General features: G+C 45.5%; 1 protein-coding gene across 2 annotated transcripts in view; it reads right to left on the bottom strand.

The window, feature by feature from the left end:
- The window catches only part of JAK1 (Janus kinase 1), a 51,050-nt gene extending 33,267 nt beyond the window's left edge, over positions 1-17,783 (bottom strand). For both annotated transcript variants that reach the window (XM_063406900.1, XM_063406901.1), the window contains exon 1: positions 17,547-17,783. The gene's annotated coding sequence lies outside the window, so the exon portion shown is untranslated. The remainder of the gene's footprint in view (positions 1-17,546) is intronic.
- Between the last annotated feature and the right edge of the window lie 205 nt (positions 17,784-17,988).

Genomic DNA, 17,988 nt, shown 5'->3' with positions numbered 1-17,988 from the left:
TAGTAGAAAAATCACCAGAGAACAGCTGTACTCAGGGCTGGCAGTAAAGACATTTATCCCCCTTAGGCAGAGGAAGGAGGTGGGACAGTTAATGCACTTGTCTGAAGCAAAATGAGCTTTGCAAGTCCTCTGACTGAGAAGGGATCTCACATCTGCATCTCAACCCATCCCTTCAAACTGCAGATTCAAATCTGGGCGAGTGAACTCTCCCCCAGGATATGTTTTTGGTTTGCTTGCAATTACTTTCATATTTTCAGGCTTTAATGAATTCACTCTGAATTCTTACATTGCCACCTTCAAAAAGAGGAGCTAAGCCCTAAACACCACCTGGAAAGATGACACAGAAATGATGTGGTTCAGATCTCCCCCTAAATCATTCTTCTCTGATCCCAACTGCAACAAAGATTGGGAAAAAAACCACTTAACTGGTTTAACTTCTCCCAGCTGAAGGCTCCTTTCTTCCCAAAAATCAAACACAAGGAAACTGGCAGGGAACACTTGAACCAGAAGAAGCCAATCAATCAGTGAAACCTTTAGAAAGCTGTCTCCGTAAACAACCTGAGCTCTGCCAAACCCAGGATCCCTGTGCCTCCCTTCGGTGGCCAAAAGCAGAACCCTGGCACGCCAAGGACGATTTTCCAGAGGTTTCCTAGGGATTCCTAGGGATTTCCTGGGGATTCTCCTTCAGGATATGAACTGCCAGCAGAGCTCCAGTCTTATCTAACAGCTGCGTTCTGCCCCAGCCAGAGAACACCCTGCTGTTTGTCTGGTATCAGTTTTATCTCCTGAGACACCAGAACTCTGTGTTTGAGCACGGCAGGCTCTGCACCAGCAGCAGGAAGGAACCTGTAAATCCAGTCCTGTCCTCCAGCACCGCCCCAACAACCCCAGCGCCTCCAGACACATCACTGCAGGTTTGGCTTTTTCAGCCACCCAAAGCTCCACCAATGGTTTTCAGCCATGAATTTTCGTTTGGATGCTCTGGAGGAGCTGCTACAATTCAGAGTTTGCTGGGGTGAGTCTCCTGCCCAGCATCACCCTGGCAAGCAACCCAAATATTTACCCACCATTCATTCAATCTCTTGGACAAACAGCACCCACTGTTTGTAACTAACTGGCGAAACAGGAGTACAAAATTCACGTGTTTGCATCTGAGAATTGTGTCAACAGTGTGCAAAGGTGGTGACACACGTGAGTGGCTTCAGCGTACAGTGATCACCAGGGGGACTTTGTTTTCCTTTCCTTAGGGAGTCCTGCTGGGTTATGAATTTGAACATTTGTCCTGCACCTTGCACAGTTCTCCTGTCACTGAGGGTTTGCCCAAAGCTGCCTTTGCAGACCCTGCCACACTTCACACCTGGCACAGATCTCACCCCAACAGCAATTCCAGCCTGGCACCAACAACCTTCCTGCCCTAGAGAGCCTCTCACCTCTTCCAGGTTAACAATCCAAATAAACTCTTCTATACAGTTCTGGTAGGGCTGAATCATCTTGTGTTTATTTGCAATTCGCTCATTTCTCTCTTTTTAGAAAACATTTGCTTGTGCCATTTCGGCAGTGGCTGCCTGGTAACTCCAGGTGGTCTTTAACTCCAGATTCATCATCCTGTGAGTCTTATACCATGCAGGAAAGCTGAGAAGAAGTCCAATTTTGAATGTACACTCTATATTTCAGAATTCAAAGTCAAAAATTATGAGAGGAACGTGAACTTTGACCTTTCAAGGAATCCATCTGCATTCCCAGCACTGTGTGTGCATTATGAAAACTGACAGTAGCAGCATTTCTTGCTTTGGCCAAGAGCAGTTTCATAAAACTTTATGGCCAGTTCATTTTTCAGTCCAGTTATGATTTTCTTTCAGCTCTCCAGAAGCCCAAAGCAGCAGCGATTTCCCAGCTGCAGGTCTGCCTCCCTCTCCCAAGGAAAGGGGGCGAGGGAAAAGGGGGCGAGGGAAAAGGGGGCGAGGGAAAAGGGGGCGAGGGAAAAGGGGGCGAGGGAAAAGGGAGGCAAAAAAAGGGAGGCAAAAAAAGGGAGGCAAAAAAAGGGAGGCAAAAAAAGGGAGGCAAAAAAAGGGAGGCAAAAAAAGGGAGGCAAAAAAAGGGAGGCAAAAAAAGAGGGCAAGGGAAAAAAAGAGGGCAAGGGAAAAGGGGGCGAGGGAAAAGGGGGCAAGGGAAAAGGGGGCAAGGGAAAGGGGGCAAGAGAAAAGGGGGCAAGAGAAAAGGGGGCAAGGGAAAAGGGGGCAAGGGAAAAGGGGGCAAGGGAAAAGGGGGCAAGGGAAAAGGGGGCAAGGGAAAAGGGGACAAGAGAAAAGGGGACAAGAGAAAAGGGGACAAGGGAAAAGGGGGCAAGGGAAAAGGGGGCAAGAGAAAAGGGGGCAAGAGAAAAGGGGGCAAGAGAAAAGGGGGCAAGAGAAAAGGGGGCAAGAGAAAAGGGGGCAAGAGAAAAGGGGGCAAGAGAAAAGGGGGCAAGAGAAAAGGGGGCAAGAGAAAAGGGGGCAAGGGGCAAGGGAAAGTGCAAAATTGCCAGCCCATGGCTACCAGCCCTACCAGCGAATCCCAGAGCCACTCTCGCACCTGCTGTGGCCCGGGCCCAGCCCTCCCTCGCAGCAGTAAACAGGAAGCCACGGCTGAACTCGGTGACACAAAGGCACCCCAGGAACCTGCCGGGCTCCCTCCTGCTGCAGCACAGCTGGCAGCAGCTGGAGGGGGAGAACAGCCGTGCCCGGGGAGGGCACAGCCAGGGCTCCCTCAGCACCAGAGCACGCCCGGAGGAGGGCGGATGTCACCCTGGTTTTGAAGACTTTTCTAAGCCTTCTGTAATGTTTTTTATATTGGAGTCAGAAATTTTACTTTATCATACTTTCTATTATAAACACTGGCTATGTTTTGCTAAGTGTCTTTCATTGTTTATATTTCTAGGTGAGAAGAGAAAGGTGATTGACAGTTAGCTTGACTAATGTGGATTGAGAGGTGGAATTCCATCCTCCAATCCACGGGCACTATAGGAAATGTATAAAACTGAGTTTTGTACATAAACTCGTCTCTTTTTTCTTGTTTCGCTCACTAGTGTGTCTTCATGTGGTTCTTTCTGTGTCCACTGTGACAGGCGGGCACTGAAACGGGGCTTGAACAGCAAAGTTGGGACCTGGTTATTCCATCGTGGCTAAAAAACCTTGGGTGTTTTATTCACGTTAACCCACGGCGCTTTGGGGACAGAATTCCACCTGGTGAGGTCAAAAAATACCTCTAAGTACCATAAAAAACATACCGGTGTTAAGTTTGGGCCCTGTTTAGGTTAAATTTAAGCTTAAAATTTTGTAAAATTTAAATAATGTTAGGTTATGTTTTGTTAATTTAAAGTTCTATTACATGTAAGTTTTATGAATACAATTTAAGATTCCTTTTGCCAAAATTTATTCATATTAAGTATTGGTTAAATTTAAAATTATCCCATGTTTTGTTAAAATATGCTTATCTAACTTACAAAGTTTAGTTAATTTTTGTTTAAAATAAGACAGCATCGACCAAAACAGCTGTGATGAAACCAGCTGCTTCTGCTGGTTTTAAAGTCCAATTTATCCCTGGGTATCCAGGAATATAGAATGTTATGTTATATCCAATTTATCCTCTGTACCCAGAGGCAATCCTGTGAGCACCACACTGCAGCACTCTTGGAAGCATCAAGAATTACAGATTTTAACAGCTCAGACAAAACAGGGCTGAAGGCATCGCTGCTCCTCAAATCCAGGAGCTGCTGCCGTGGAAAGTGGCTTTAGGAGCTTACTGCAGCTCTTAACCACCTTTCCTGTAAAGAGCTTAGTACAGTAAATGTGAGTAAGCAAATATTAAAAATAGCTAAGCTGCGCCGCTCTTGCTCAATGGCTTTTAGCACTGACTCAGGCAGGGGTGACTCATCCCAGGGCTCATCCCCAATCCCTCCTGCCCTCTCTGCTGTCCCCGTCTGGAGCTCCTGCATCACACCCTGGGGATGCTCCAGTCTCAGGGTTGCTCTTCCCTGAGATCCTCAGGTAATCAGGTTTTTTGTCTTCTCTTTGCCCTAAGTGTTTCACACCAGAGGTAGAGACGACAAGTTGAGTCCCCAGTGCACATTTCCAAGGTTGTTTATTCTTCATTATTTCAGTTCTTTCTCAGCTCTGCCAGGCCTCCCTGGCAGGGTCCCTGATCTCAGTTCTGTCCCAGCTCTGCAGGGCGTCCCCAGCAGAGCAGGACACGCGGGGGACTGGGCGGGTCAGAGGGTCCTGGACCCTTTGTACCATTCCCCTGATCCAACCACTGTCCACAATGAACTTTTTATTTACAGAATCTTACCAATGCTCACTACCTATGTTAACATGTCATTTCTACTCTAAACCAATCTCTAAAATCCAACTCAGCAGAAAATGGGGGACGAGAGCAAGAACAAGGAGCACAGGGGCCACTCCCCAATTCCTCCAGCTTGTCTCTTCAACCCCATACACTGAGAATCCCAGATTCTACATTTACATTCTATGATAAATTAAATACTACTTATTTTGAATTCTCTCAGCTTGTGATTCTTCACACACTGTGGGCATTCACTGCCATGGCAGGGATCAGAGGCAGTGCCCTCCTGGGCTCTGTGTGAGGCTGTGACCCCCTTGGACAGACCCCAGACCCCCTGTCCTGTCCCCAAACCCTCCAGGGTGGCCACAGGAATGTTCTAGACTCCGACACTGCAGGGCAGAGGGGCCACAAAACACCACCAGAAACCCCGCAGGGTTTGCTGCTCCTCCTTGCAGCCTCCAAGGGTCACTCTGAAAAAGATCAGCCATAAACTGATGCTACCGAAATCCAGCATTAAAAAGGACTTGAAATGAGGGTTGTCGTGCTAGAATCACTCTCCAAAGGTTTAACTGGCAACTCCCAAATATTTGGCTTCAGGAAATTATTTCTTACCTTCTCCCTCCTAACTGCAGCCACGCTCAGCTACTGAGCTGCCCTCTAAAACATTGAATTTCTGAGCTGTCCTCTAAAACATTGAATTTCTGAGCTGTCCTCTAAAACACTGAATTTCTGAGCTGTCCTCTAAAACATTGAATTTCTGAGTTGCCCTCTAAAACATTGAATTTCTGAGTTGCCCTCTAAGACATTGAATTTCTGAGCTGCCCTCTAAAACATTGAATTTCTGAGTTGTGCTCTAATATATTGAATTACTGAGTTGCCCTCTAAAACATTGAATTTCTGAGCTGCCCTCTAAAACATTGAATTTCTGAGTGGTCCCCTAAGACACTGAATTACTCCAAGATCACCCAGTTACCCCAAAGCTGTCATCACAAACTTTCTGAATGCAGGATCTCTGCCTTCGCTGTTTGAACCCCACAAAAATCAGAAAAATCCCCCTTCTTTGTCTTATTTCCAGGAACTGCTGCTCACATACAGGGAATTTCCACAGAGTGAAGGTCGTCATTTTTATACTTTGACTGTACATCTACCATGAAAACAGAGAACAGAAAAGCCTTTTAAAAACAATCTTCATGACAGATGTAAATTTTAATCAAGATTAATTAAGCTAATCAGTTATCAGTGATACATATGTGATCCTGTAGATTTTATATATATTGTATATAATTTTGGTAGGTCTCCAAAATTATTTATGTGCTTAAAAATTGTATAAACCAAAGTCTTTGCCAGAATTGCAGTGATATTAAGCCAATAATTAAATTGTGGTGCTCATGCCTTAAAAGAGATCACAAAGAAATGGCAAAGGGAAGAAAAGAGAGAGGCCAGCAAAGCACAGAGTTCATGTTGTGATCACATCATTAATCCTCACATAAACCCTTCAGAAATTGTGTCAAGTTTTTATTGCACCTTCCCCTCTCACTGCCAAAATAACAACAGCTTCTTCTGGGGTTGAGTGGCTTTTTTTGGACATCAAGGGAAAAAAAAAACCAAAACAAGAGGAAAAATCCTGAAACTTTTAGGAAAAATACTTCATATCTTACGGAAGTTGTTGATTATTATACTTGCACTACTTTATTAAGTACCTATGAATGAATTATTAAGTTTTATCTCTCCATTACGTAGTGTCAGTCATTAAAAAAAATACTATTTTCTGCTCTTTTTTTCTCCAGAAAAAGCACAATATCCCTATTTTGGGTGAAGTTTTCACCTTAACTCAGAAAAAAGAGAGGACAGATAAATGTTAAACCCAGATTAACTCACTTATAAACTATAAAAACCTATTTGCCTGTGTCCTAACTAACAAAACCCAGCAGCAACAAAGCCCCAGCTCAAACTGTTAAGTCACAAAAACAGGAACTGGGCTCTGGAACTGAGGTTTTGTATTTCCCCTTCTGAACCTGATACCAGAACTAACAACACATTTTGTGCCTCAGAGACCACGAGACACGAAAACTTCTGAATTTATTTTTTTTTTTGAGGGGGAGGGTAAATTTAGAATTTATTATTTGCTGCAAAAACTTGGTTTTAATTTCAGCTGAGCTGTGAGTGTAGCTTCACACCCCCTCTGGATTTTTTTTTTTTTTTTTTTGCATTTCTACAAATGAGAAAACTTCCAGAGGAGTGAGCACAGCTGGAAAAGAAAGGTTCCAAGGGAAATTTGGGAATTCCACAGGCAGGAAATCTGGAAAGACAGAGGGAAAGGGGGAAAAAATGGAAAAAGAGAAGAGAGATAAGTCTGAGGAGCTTTAAATCAAAAATCACACCTCTCCCCCTTTTTTATCCACTGTGATGAAACTGGCTGGTTTCACAATTCATCACAATTCCAAAGCCTGGATTTCCAACCCAAAATCTATGGAAAAAAGAACTTTTATGAAGCATCTGGACATTTCCTGCTTGGCTCCAAAGCTGCAGCCAATTTACAAATACAGTGCAGCTCCTCTGGGCAATAAATACTGAACTGCAGTGGGCAGCACCTCCTACAAATCCCCCTGTAAGGCACACGGGATCCTGGAGAAAAGAATGAGAAATTAAAAAATAAAGGCAGGAGGTGCCCTGTGCATGCCCAGAGCTGAGGACACCACAGCCCTGAGCTGCCCGAGGGGGCCTGCAGCTCTGAATTCTCTTCTCCATAAAGAACTTCCTTTTTTTCTGGCCTTAAAAACAACCCAGAAATTGAATTGCAAGTTATCATGCAGGAATCTGAACAACAAAACCTCCAATTTCAGCTTGTTGTTGGTTCATCCCTTACAAAAACTGAGCAATCCCACATCAGGCATTTTCAGAATTTACAGAAACCTCTGGGTTTTGGGAGGTTCAAAAACCACTGTCCTGTCACTGCAATTACCAGAGCTTTGTTATCCCATGAAAACTCACTCAAAATGCATCAGATCATTAAAAAAAAATCATAATAAAAATAATTAAAAAATCATAAGCTTGGATAGCTTCAGAATTCAAAGAGCTGAGAGAATATTTTAATAGACATTAAATAAGTGTTAGGGACATGAAGCAGCTCTGTGTGTCGAAAGGTTAATCAGAGACTTCAGACAAAACTCAGAGAAATCGGTTGGAGGAATAAAAAATCTGTAATTCCTGCAGTAATTTGGATGTATCAGCCCTGCAGGATTTTCCTTAGGCAATCTGAGAATTCCCACATGCACCTCACAGCGGGCAAACTCCTGATATTCAAACCAAAATATTGCCCTGGGTGTCCCAACCTGGAAACCCGGCCACAGCCAAGCTCTGCCTTGGTATTCCTGTCACAAACTGCTTCATTTCTCAAATGGAAATGCATATAAATTATATTTAACCAGCTATAAAGAAAACCAATGTTTGTTTTGATGTCTGTGACTTTTGTGCATACACAGAGGTTATCTTTATATAAAAGATTATTTGCAACTAAAAGCTGCCTGCTGCATGTCGCCACACATATCCAGACACGTGCAAATAGAAAAAAAAGAATAATTTTCCTCATTCTTACAGGAAAATCAACTCAACAGATCCATCAGTCTATTTCTGTCCCCCTTCAGGGCTCACTGTACAATTAATCTCTGCTGAAAATCTGATATTTTAGTGGAACAAGGCAAGCAGAAAACATTCTCAGGAGTAAATTCACCTGAATTTAAACAAAAACCCCACCTGAATTTAAACAAAAACCCCACCTGAATTTAAACAAAAACCCCATAATCCTGTTCTACAAAATCACCACGAGGAGAATTCGATTGCCAAGAGAGGGAAATTTGCATGGCACTATTTCCTCATCCATCAGAGCACAGAAACCTAATTCCACTTACAACATGCACTGTACATTCTTTTGATGCTATTAAAAGCCTTGATGTATGCAGTGTTAAACACTGCAGAAATACCATCCCATCCTTATTTTTGTCTCAAGAAATCCAGAGCTGATGGCTTGCGACCAGAAGTCACTGAAATCAGGGCAAAGGGCTTCATTTAGGCTGCCTAAAACTCAATTTTCTGCCAGTTCTCACCACGTGCTTGGGCTGGAGTCACGGAAGGTTTGGGTTGGGAAGGACCCATCTCGTTCCATCTTCCCCAAAGGAAAAATGCCTTTCTTTGATACAAGCCCTGGAAAAGCCACCCTGCCATTTCAGCTGGGAATGATGAAAGTCTAATTGAGGATTACAGAAGCCAAAGCCACAGTTTTAAAATCTTGTAAATTCTTTGCTGTTTGCTGTCACACGAGAGCAAACAGATGGGCAAGGGAAAAGAATTCCAGATATTCCAGGAACAGCCATTCCTTCCTAGTTAGGACTAGCACTGAAAAGCACAGTTTTAATCTGGAAATAAATGCAATTAGAAGTTTAAAATGAATGTCTGAGGTGTTAATTTTATTAAAAATTATTTATTACTGAAGTGCCGCATGAAAGATGTCCCAGGCTCTTAAGGAGAGGGCTGGTGTACAAAACATTTATTTTCTTAAGCATTAGATGACATTTTGTCTTATTAAAAACACATCCTGATCAAATTACCATTTGTCTCTTCCTAAAGCCACAGCCTTTGACTTAGAGCAAGACCACAGCTACAAAATGAAAGAGGAAAGAACGTAATTATTGCATAATTAATTGGCCTGACCCCCCCAATTACTCATGCTCACAGATAAAAACCTGGTTTATATTTTTAGGTCCCAGCTCCAGGAAACAATCAGGATCCAATGCAGATGGAAGCAGGAAGACAAACCTGAGCTGGAAACTGAGAAAATGATGTGAGGCCAGCACGAAAACTCCAACCACAGCCAGCTCCACGACAATTCTGAGCCCTCAGCTCTGCTGAAGAGCACCCTGGGCTCCTGCACACAGCCAGGTCCAACTCCCAGAGAGGAACTTTTCCCTCCTATCCCCATTTCCAGCTCATCCCTGACACCAGCCAGGTCAAACTCCCAGAGAGGAACTTTTCCCTCCTATCCCCATTTCCAGCTCACCCCTGGCTCTGGATGAGGCTCAGCCACATGGGGGGAAAGGGAATTACCCCATTTTAGCCCATTTTATAATGGGATGCTCGTGGAGCAGAGGCATGGCCTAAACCCTACCCTTAAGAGTCTGATTCTAAACTAAACCCTAAAAAATGAAGCTCTATTAACACAGAGACAGAACACAGAAAGCTGCTCCTTAATCCTTTGGTTGGGGCTTAACAAACCAAACATTTCTGTTCCAGGCTGTGCCCTCTCAATGAGTACAGACACGTAGAAAGGTTTTATGGGACTGTAAGTGTGTATTTGTTCAAAAGATAAGGATCATTATGTCAGTCCTCCCTGCTAATTAACCACTCCCAGCTTTCCCTGTCTCTGAAACTGAGCAACAGCAGGTTTTAATAAATACATAAATATCCTGGAACAGCCTGGGAAAGCTGCTCATCTCCACTGATTCTGAAAACTTCTAAACCATACTGAAGAGATTTTTTTTTTAAGGATAATTTGGTGATTAGAACATCCCCTAAAACATTTCTAAAACTGCTGTGGCTGTCAGCAGATGCACACCAGAGCCTGGTGAAGGTGTCACTGCTTCACTGGTGGTTATCATTGTTTATTGGTGAAAAAAGGAATTGTCCCACCCAGCAGGGCAGGGCTGGGACATTTTGAGTGATCATGTGCACCTCTGCCAGCTGGCCTGGCCCTAAATACAGAATTATTCCAGATTAAAGAACTTCCAAAATGTGAGCTGAAATAGGCAGTAAATCTTCTTTTCCCTGGTTTTGGCTGGAAAAAGTTGTGGTTTTAACAAAAACTTTTGCAATATCAGCGAAATGATCAGGAAGAGTGGTTTGCATCTCGGCCGCATTTCAAAGGCTGGACCTGCCACAAAGCTTGGAGAAATCCAGGTTTTTATGTAATAATTTCAGTGATAGGCACCGATCTGTGTGTGCAGAGCTGAGCTTTTACAGAACTCAGCGGCCAAAAGGGAGGCAGCAGAGTGTGCACACAAACAAGCACAGCAATTTAGCTGCTAATTAAACTTCATCAAGCAGGTAAGTAACAAGGACACAGAGGATTGAACAAGTCCTGAGGAGTTTGTTCATCAGGCAAAGCATGGAACCAAATCAATGAGGGGTCACATCAAGAGGGGGATGCAGATTTATAGGCTGGCAGGTCCTGCCTTGGTCAAATAAAATTAATATTTCAAGTACAGAAGACAGAGGGCAGTCCTATAGGAACGGGAACGATGCAGACACAGCACCAGGCCCAGGCTGTGGTGCAAGGGTGGGGAGAACAATTCTGTGAACAATTCTGTGAACAATTCTGTGAACAATTCTGTGAACAATTCTGTGAACAATTCTGTGCCTGATGGAGCTAAATTTCTCCACCTCAACTCAGCCTGGTGTTCCTCACACAGGATTTTCCCAAATTCCCACAGAGCCAAGGAGAAGCCTCAAGGACACCCCCCAGCTCTGCTGCCTCCACACACAGCACGAACCAAGAAAAATCTGGTTTTTTCTCCACTTAACTCAACAGCAAACTCCCAAGAAGGCGCTGTGATGAACCCTGGAGCTAGCACACTCTTTAATTGCGAGGTAAACACGCCGTGAATCCCACAGAGGGTGAGGAGTTAATCACACAGCGGGTTAATCTGATCAGCCTCGGTGAGCACTCAGGATTTACAAGGTGCATCTTTTTAAGCCCAGCCTGTTTGCTGGTGTATCTTGCTTATATATCTGGGGCCTGGCTGGGTTGTCAGTCACGTGTGCAGGAAGCTGAAAGAACTCTAAAAACCACAGGATTTTTTTTTTTTTAATTTGGCAGAAGATAGCTGCTCTTTGGTAAAAATGCAGCTCTAAGCCAGCCATCCCTAAATGTCCTTTCACTTGCCCTGTGTGGCTTTGACATCCAAATCAAACCCAAGCTGTTCATCAACCCCACAACTACAAGAAAGTTGTTCAAAGCCGTGAATTCCTCCTAAAACAATGGCTGGTGTAGAACAAGGCAAGTTGATTTTTTCCACGTGGAAAAACAAAGGCTTCAAGGGGAGAATTCCAGTTGGGAAAGCTCAATTTGCATTTCCATGGGGGTTTGTTCTGCATCATGATAAAACAACCTCGATGTTCCCCTCAGGACAATGAGCACAAGCTTCCTTGGCAATGAATTGTTATGAATTACCAAAAATCAGGGGTTGCACGGGTTCCTTGTCTGACCAGCCCAGAGCCTGGAGGAGCTCTTGACTATTCCTTTAGGGCCTGGAATAATTAAGAGACTTCCACAAAACAATACCTAAGTCAAATAAAAGACATTTAAACCAAGCCTTGAGGTTTGTAATAGAAAAGTTACAAGGTTTTAACCCCATTTCAGAAGCACCTGGTGCCCTTTACAACCTGCAGAGCCCAAACAGAGTTTTCCATCAGGAACACTTGGAAGGTAACAAGTGCTAGGTCTGGGAATTGCAGCTGATACTTCATTATCAAAGTCAAATGAACATTTCTCTTCCTTCAGCTTGAGTATTATGGACAAGAAAGAAGGGCAGAAGAAAAAAAAATATTATTTAGAATAAATGCAGTACAAATCAAGAGCGGGAAAGAGCAAAGTTCATTACCGAAGTCAAATGCACCTTTCTCTTCCTTCAGCTTGAGTATTAAGAACAAGAAAGAAGGGTAGGAGAAAAAGAAAATTAATATAAATGCAATATAAATCAAGAGCAGGAAAGAGTAAAGAGGCAAACAGTGAATTTTTAATTCTTTTTTTTTTTCAGAGGGAGGGTAATTCCTGTAGCACAGAGTGACAGAGCTGGCGAGGGTGACACAAAGGTGTGACACACACAGCTCAGGCTCCCTCACCTCTGGTCCTTTATGAACTTTTAAACTCTCAGCCCCAGCAATTTCAAAATTATTGGTGCCTGCTTTGGTGTACTTTGAGGAAAAGCGAAATACAGAAGTGTCCAGGAAGTGAAAGGTTATTTCTTGTGCACCCTCAGTAAACACGAAACGCTGAGCGCACAAAAATCACCAAGTGACCTGCAAATGCCAGCTCGGGGTCAAAACCTCAGCACCCGGGGTGGCCTCCCCTTCCCTCCATGCAGGAGAAGAGGTGAGAGCTTGGTACCCTGGGGACAAAAAAACAACCCATGCCAAAGAGATTTAAATACAAAAGACTGAGCCTAATGCGGCACTTACGGTGGCACCTTTAATACTTTTCCCTTGATGCTCCCTTCCCTTTCTGGTGCTCTACAACTAATTTACCTTCATGAAAAGAAAGAAAAAAACATCAAACAGAACAAGCCACACAAATAACAAAACTTGCTTTGCATTTGTTATCACACTTTAATAAACTCCAGAGAGCAGAGCCAGGTATTTATGGATGGCCAGCACCAGGAAGTTATTTAGACTGCCCTTTATTTAGACAAGTGCCAAGTTTTCAAGGCTTGTTTTGTTTAATGTATCTCTCCGTGCTGCTGGTGGCTCCAAATGAACATAAAAGTCACCTCTGCCAAATCCATTTCCTGAAAATCTGAGTCCACACACAAACAAATTGTGTTCCCTGCCCTCCCTGCTGTCCCAGGCAAGGACTGAGCGCTGTCTGCTCCATTCTCCTTATCTAAAAAATAAGTGGAAGGTTTGGATCTGCCCTTTTCCTGACAAACAAGGTGTTAAGGGTTTTTTCCCAGATTTCCTAAGCTGAACAAGGATTTTTTTTCCTGTTCCAAATGACATCAGTCAATATTAGCTCAGCTTGCAGCCAGGAAAATGAAGTGGTTCCAAAGATCTGAAGTGGAAGACCAATAAACTCATTTTAAGAGAATATGCATCACACTGAAGGGGTATTATTAAGAGTATCACTAATGCAATTTAATATTTCAATATCCTGCTGAACTCCAGCTGGGCCCCATGATGAGCAAGACAGATTCCACTGAGTCTTGGAATAGCTGGAAGAGACAGGAAACACTCAGGGAACTGTCTAAACAGTACTTGGAGTCCAAAATTGCTAAAAATTTGAACTATATTCATATTCTGGGGCTTTAACAAGCCAAAGCCCCTCTCAGATCCATTCTATAAACAAGGGAGGAATGTGCAAATTGCCTTTAGGAGTTTTCTCCTGGAAGGAGGAATTGTAGTTGTCAAATTTTGTGTACAAAGGGAATTATGCCTTTGGGAACTGGGGCCAAACTCTTGACTCACAGTAAATCCCACAGGCTTCAAAATTCAGAGAATACTGTGTTAAACACTGGGTTAATTCCCTTTATTAGCAGAGCCTCCCTGATGCAGCAGACCTGCTCCAAAGCAGCAACAGTGAAATCCAGCATAAAGCAAAGCTACTGGATAAATGGATTTATGACAGCCCAGTTTCCCAAAGGCTCCTCGTGAAGGCTCCTTCTTGGTATTTCCAGAAAATTGCAGTCAGATCCAAACAGGACCAACAGCAACACCAAACCACTTTAATTTAACAATTTTTCTACTTTCTGCTTATTTCCACCTTACTCTGCAGGTTGGTTCCTCCTCATATAAAAACTCGTTTTTTTCCCCCCAGGCATTCAGCACTACCTTTCCCCACAGTTCAGGATAATGTATAAATCCTCTGCTTTTCCCTTCACTTCAGTTCTTTTCCTTTACTTCCCAGATTACCTTTTACATCGTAGTGTGGAGAGAAGGAAATCTAGAATAAGTTAAACAGAATAATTCTGTGTGCCAGCAGTTTCAAGGCATAATCATAATCACATCACATGCAGAGAGCCACATTAATACCACTGTTATCAAACCTCCCACACTGTGTAAAAGGCATTATTGATATGCAGAGTAACTGCTCCAGACTTTACTTTTCCATTTTTCTCCCAGTTTCCTGTAGCTCAATTTTCTGTCAGTTATGCAACTTACGTTACATTTATATAACCAGTTCAAGGGAAAAAAAAAAAAAAAAGAAAAAATCAAGAACTACTCCAGCCAGAAAAACTGTTTGCAGTTTTATAAAACCCTTCAGCATGAAGAAAATGGTCAGGGCATGTTCCTTAAAAATCCACCTGTGTGCAACAGGCCAGGACATTAAAACCACTAAACTGAACTTCCTCCTCTCCACTTTCAGTCGAGAGAAGCTGCAGCCATTTCGCTCAAGAAAGCCATCACAACTTCTTCTTCCAGCAGTTTTCAGCAGTGCTTCAGTTTTTTGGAAGGTCTGTAAAACACATCCTGGATGGGAGCCCCAAAGTGCTGCTAAAGAAATCAAGTGAGAGAACAACTCCCTTCATCTGTCACTTCACGTCCTGCACAGAAGCGACAGCAAGAGATGGAAGTGGCAATTGAGCTGCCAAAACCCCAAAATGCTGATTTTTTTTAAGGCTCCACTTTCCTTCTTGAGGTTCAAGCATTTCTGTCTCACCCTGCCAGCAAATGAAAAGCTCCACTGCAGGCAGGCTCTCAGCATCAGCTGCCTGAATGGTGTGCTTGAACTGTAAAAGCCATTTTCTATCAATTTAGCAGGTGTTTGCCACCACCACTACCTGAAACCTAATGGCATTTTAAGTGCTTCAAAAGATCTGGAGCAACTCTGAGTGTGTTTACAGGAATAATGCCTGAATTGCAGACTGTTAGTGAAAAAGAACAACGTGAATATTGCCAGTTTTTCACCCAGAAGAAAACACTTTATCATTTTTAATTGCTGTTGGACACAAGACAAATCAGGAGCAGAGCCCCAGCTCGGTGTTGCCTCCATGATCTGGCTTCTCAAGCTCCTTTCTGGGTCAGAAATTCTCACAACAACCTCGATAAAACCAGTCCTGAGGGTTTGCTGTTATGTGTGAAAGCTTTGGCGGGTCCACAATGCAAACACCTTCCTCTTTATGGAATCAGAGCAGCTCTTTCTCTGCACCCAACACAAGGATTATCCAGCTGGCTGCTGGGTTTTGAACTCCCTTCCTCATTTTGAGCCTCTTCCTCATGCCAGATCAGGCACCAGAAGGAGCCGAGGAACCTGAGGCCAGTTCTCTTGAAGAAAAAGGTGTTTTACCTCCAAATTCAGGGAGCAGGGGGAGGCACAAGAGGTGAAGCTGTCAGGATGCTACCCGTGAAAACAGATTTTTCCCCTCCACACAAAAAAGGAAGCTGATTTCTCTGAATTTTGTCTTTATTTGCAAGACTAAACCACTACAAAAATGTCACTCTAAACTTCCTGAATTTATACAACTTATAAGAACTCTGCCTTCCCTCCAGCCCCGAAGAGGTAAGGCAAAGAATTAAACTAATTTGAAATTGCAGACTTGGTTTGACCAAGGGAAAAATGAGTTTAAAAGGAACATTGATTTTACCCCCTGAGTGACTGTTCAGGTGCACTTCACCTTTTTGCTTTGCAGCTGATAGACTTGTTTTTCAAAGCTTTTCCATTAAATATTCCTGATTGTTTTTTAACTGAAATCATTGAACAGACAATTTGAGCATACAGAAACAGATCAACACTTACAGAAGCTACCTCTCAAAAAAGGGCCACTTTGCCATTAATTCTGAACCAACTACGCAGTGCACAACCTTCCAGGAGTTCATAGACTTTAACACGGTTCCTGTTTCGTGTTTATATTCTTGTGCAAGGTTAAACCCACTCACCGTGGCTTTTTACAAGCTTTTCACATCACCTTTCCCAAAGGCCAGAGACACACTGTGCCACCGGGCTGTGGGACAGCTTACAGATACTGTGACACTTGGACAAGTAACATATTTAACAACTGAATCACTAAAAATGTACTGACAAAAATATTTGTAACATCTGCCTACCACGACAAACTTCTACCATCTCAAGCCTGACGGGTTTGTCTTTGTCGGCTCAGCCCGAGCAGCAGGTCCTGAGCTGGCCCTGCACTTCAAAGCACCTGTCCCGGTGTCACCCAGCACAGAGCCAGATCAAGGTGCAACTTCCTGAGCGTTTTAAAAACAAGTGCCAGGAGGAAATGCCTCCCAGGCCCCTTATAAGGGCAAAACTGAACTTAACACCGAGCTCCAGCACCCGAATAGCGCAGTACCAAAGTACATCCACTCCGCTCGGAAATAAACTGCAGGGAACCTTCCCCAAGCAAAGCTGGGCTCAGTGGAGTTTAGTTTAGACACTGACACGGCTTGGAATTATTTCCATCTGCCTCCCCCAATTAAAAAAGCACCAAAAAAATAAACCAAACATTTTCTTGCACTGCACTTGGCACTCTAGACTGCCTGAAAATATGATTTCCCATGGTTAATCCCTCAGAACAGACACTGCATCCTCCTAAGCACAGGGTCAGTGCCTGTTCAAACAGAGCTGGATCCATCCTCTCCGGCCACTGAGCCACTGCTGAGTGCTCTTTCTACCCTCAATCTACATTATTAGCAGCAGGCTTGATGTGCTTCAGTCCTGGTTCTCCTTATCCATGGATTTTAAAAATCTCAATTCAACACGCTTATAGAACCATAGATTGGTTTGGAAGCGACCTTGGAGATCAATCTGGTTCCGACTCCCTGCCATTATCCAACACAGCAATTATTTTTTCTCTCACACACAGAGCAGAATTCTGTTTTAAGCATCTGCAGGAGGTGTATAGTGGGCACACCTTGCCCTGCATCCCTGCGTGTGCTTTGGGGTGATGGGCACCCAGCCACAGGTGACCCGGCATGGCTTTTCCCGTGGGGGAGAGGGCACGGGGGAGTGAAAGATGTCCCCAAGTGTCCTTATGTCGCAGAGGAGCAGCTGCCAGAGGGACAGGCGGGCACCGTCAGCGGGCCCAGGCCCGGGCTGGAAGGCAGCGGGACCCCCGCACAGAGCGCTCACGGGGGGCTGCGCTCACCCACGGCCTCCGGGGCGTTTCTAAGCCCTCCAAACCCACCGGCGGAGAACCGGAGCTGGTTCATTGCTGGTTCATTCCTCCTGCCGCCGAGCCGGGGCCGAAACGCGGCTCTGACAGCGCTGCCCAGCCCCGCAACCTCCGGCTTAGGGGCACCTCTATCCGCAGCCTCTCTGACACAGGGAACGCGGAGGTTCCGCAGCCTCTCTGACACAGGGAACGCGGAGGTTCCGCAGCCGCCCCGCACCCCGGGCGCGGCCGCCGCGCTGAGCCCGGGACGCGTCCGGGAGAGCCCCACGCCGCCCCCGCGGAGCCTCCCCGGGAAAGGCGCCCGCCGCCCGCCCGCCCTCCCTCCCCGCTCCCCCGGTCGGCCCCACTCACCGCTGCCGTGGCGCCCGGCGGAGCGGCGCGGCCCCGCGGGGCGGCCCGGGGCGCTGGCTGCCGGCTGGCCGGGCCGGGCCGGCGGTGCGGACGCTGCAGCCCGGGCCGGGTGCGGAGCACTCCGGGGGCGGCCCGGGGCGCTGGCCGGGCGCTGGCCGGGCGGTGCGGGCGCTGCAGCCCGGCGGGGCCGGCGGTGCGGACGCGCTGCAGCCCGGGCCGGGAGCGGCACTCCGGGCGCACAGCTGAGGGCGGCGGTCCCGGCGCGGCGCAGGCCGCAGCGGCGCATGCGCGGGGCCGGCCCGCCCCGGGGAGGCGCCGGGGCCCGGCTGAGGCGCCGCGCGGGCCGGGGGCGGCGGGGCGGGAGCGGCCCCTCCCGAACCGAACCGAACCGAGCCGAACCGAACCAAACCGAACCGAACCGAACCGAGCCAAGCCAGGAGTC

This window comes from Prinia subflava, chromosome 10 (assembly GCF_021018805.1).
Source record: "Prinia subflava isolate CZ2003 ecotype Zambia chromosome 10, Cam_Psub_1.2, whole genome shotgun sequence".
NCBI lineage: Eukaryota > Metazoa > Chordata > Aves > Passeriformes > Cisticolidae > Prinia > Prinia subflava.
Note: the sequence above shows the minus strand (reverse complement) of the source record. Positions and strands in the feature narration are given on the sequence as shown.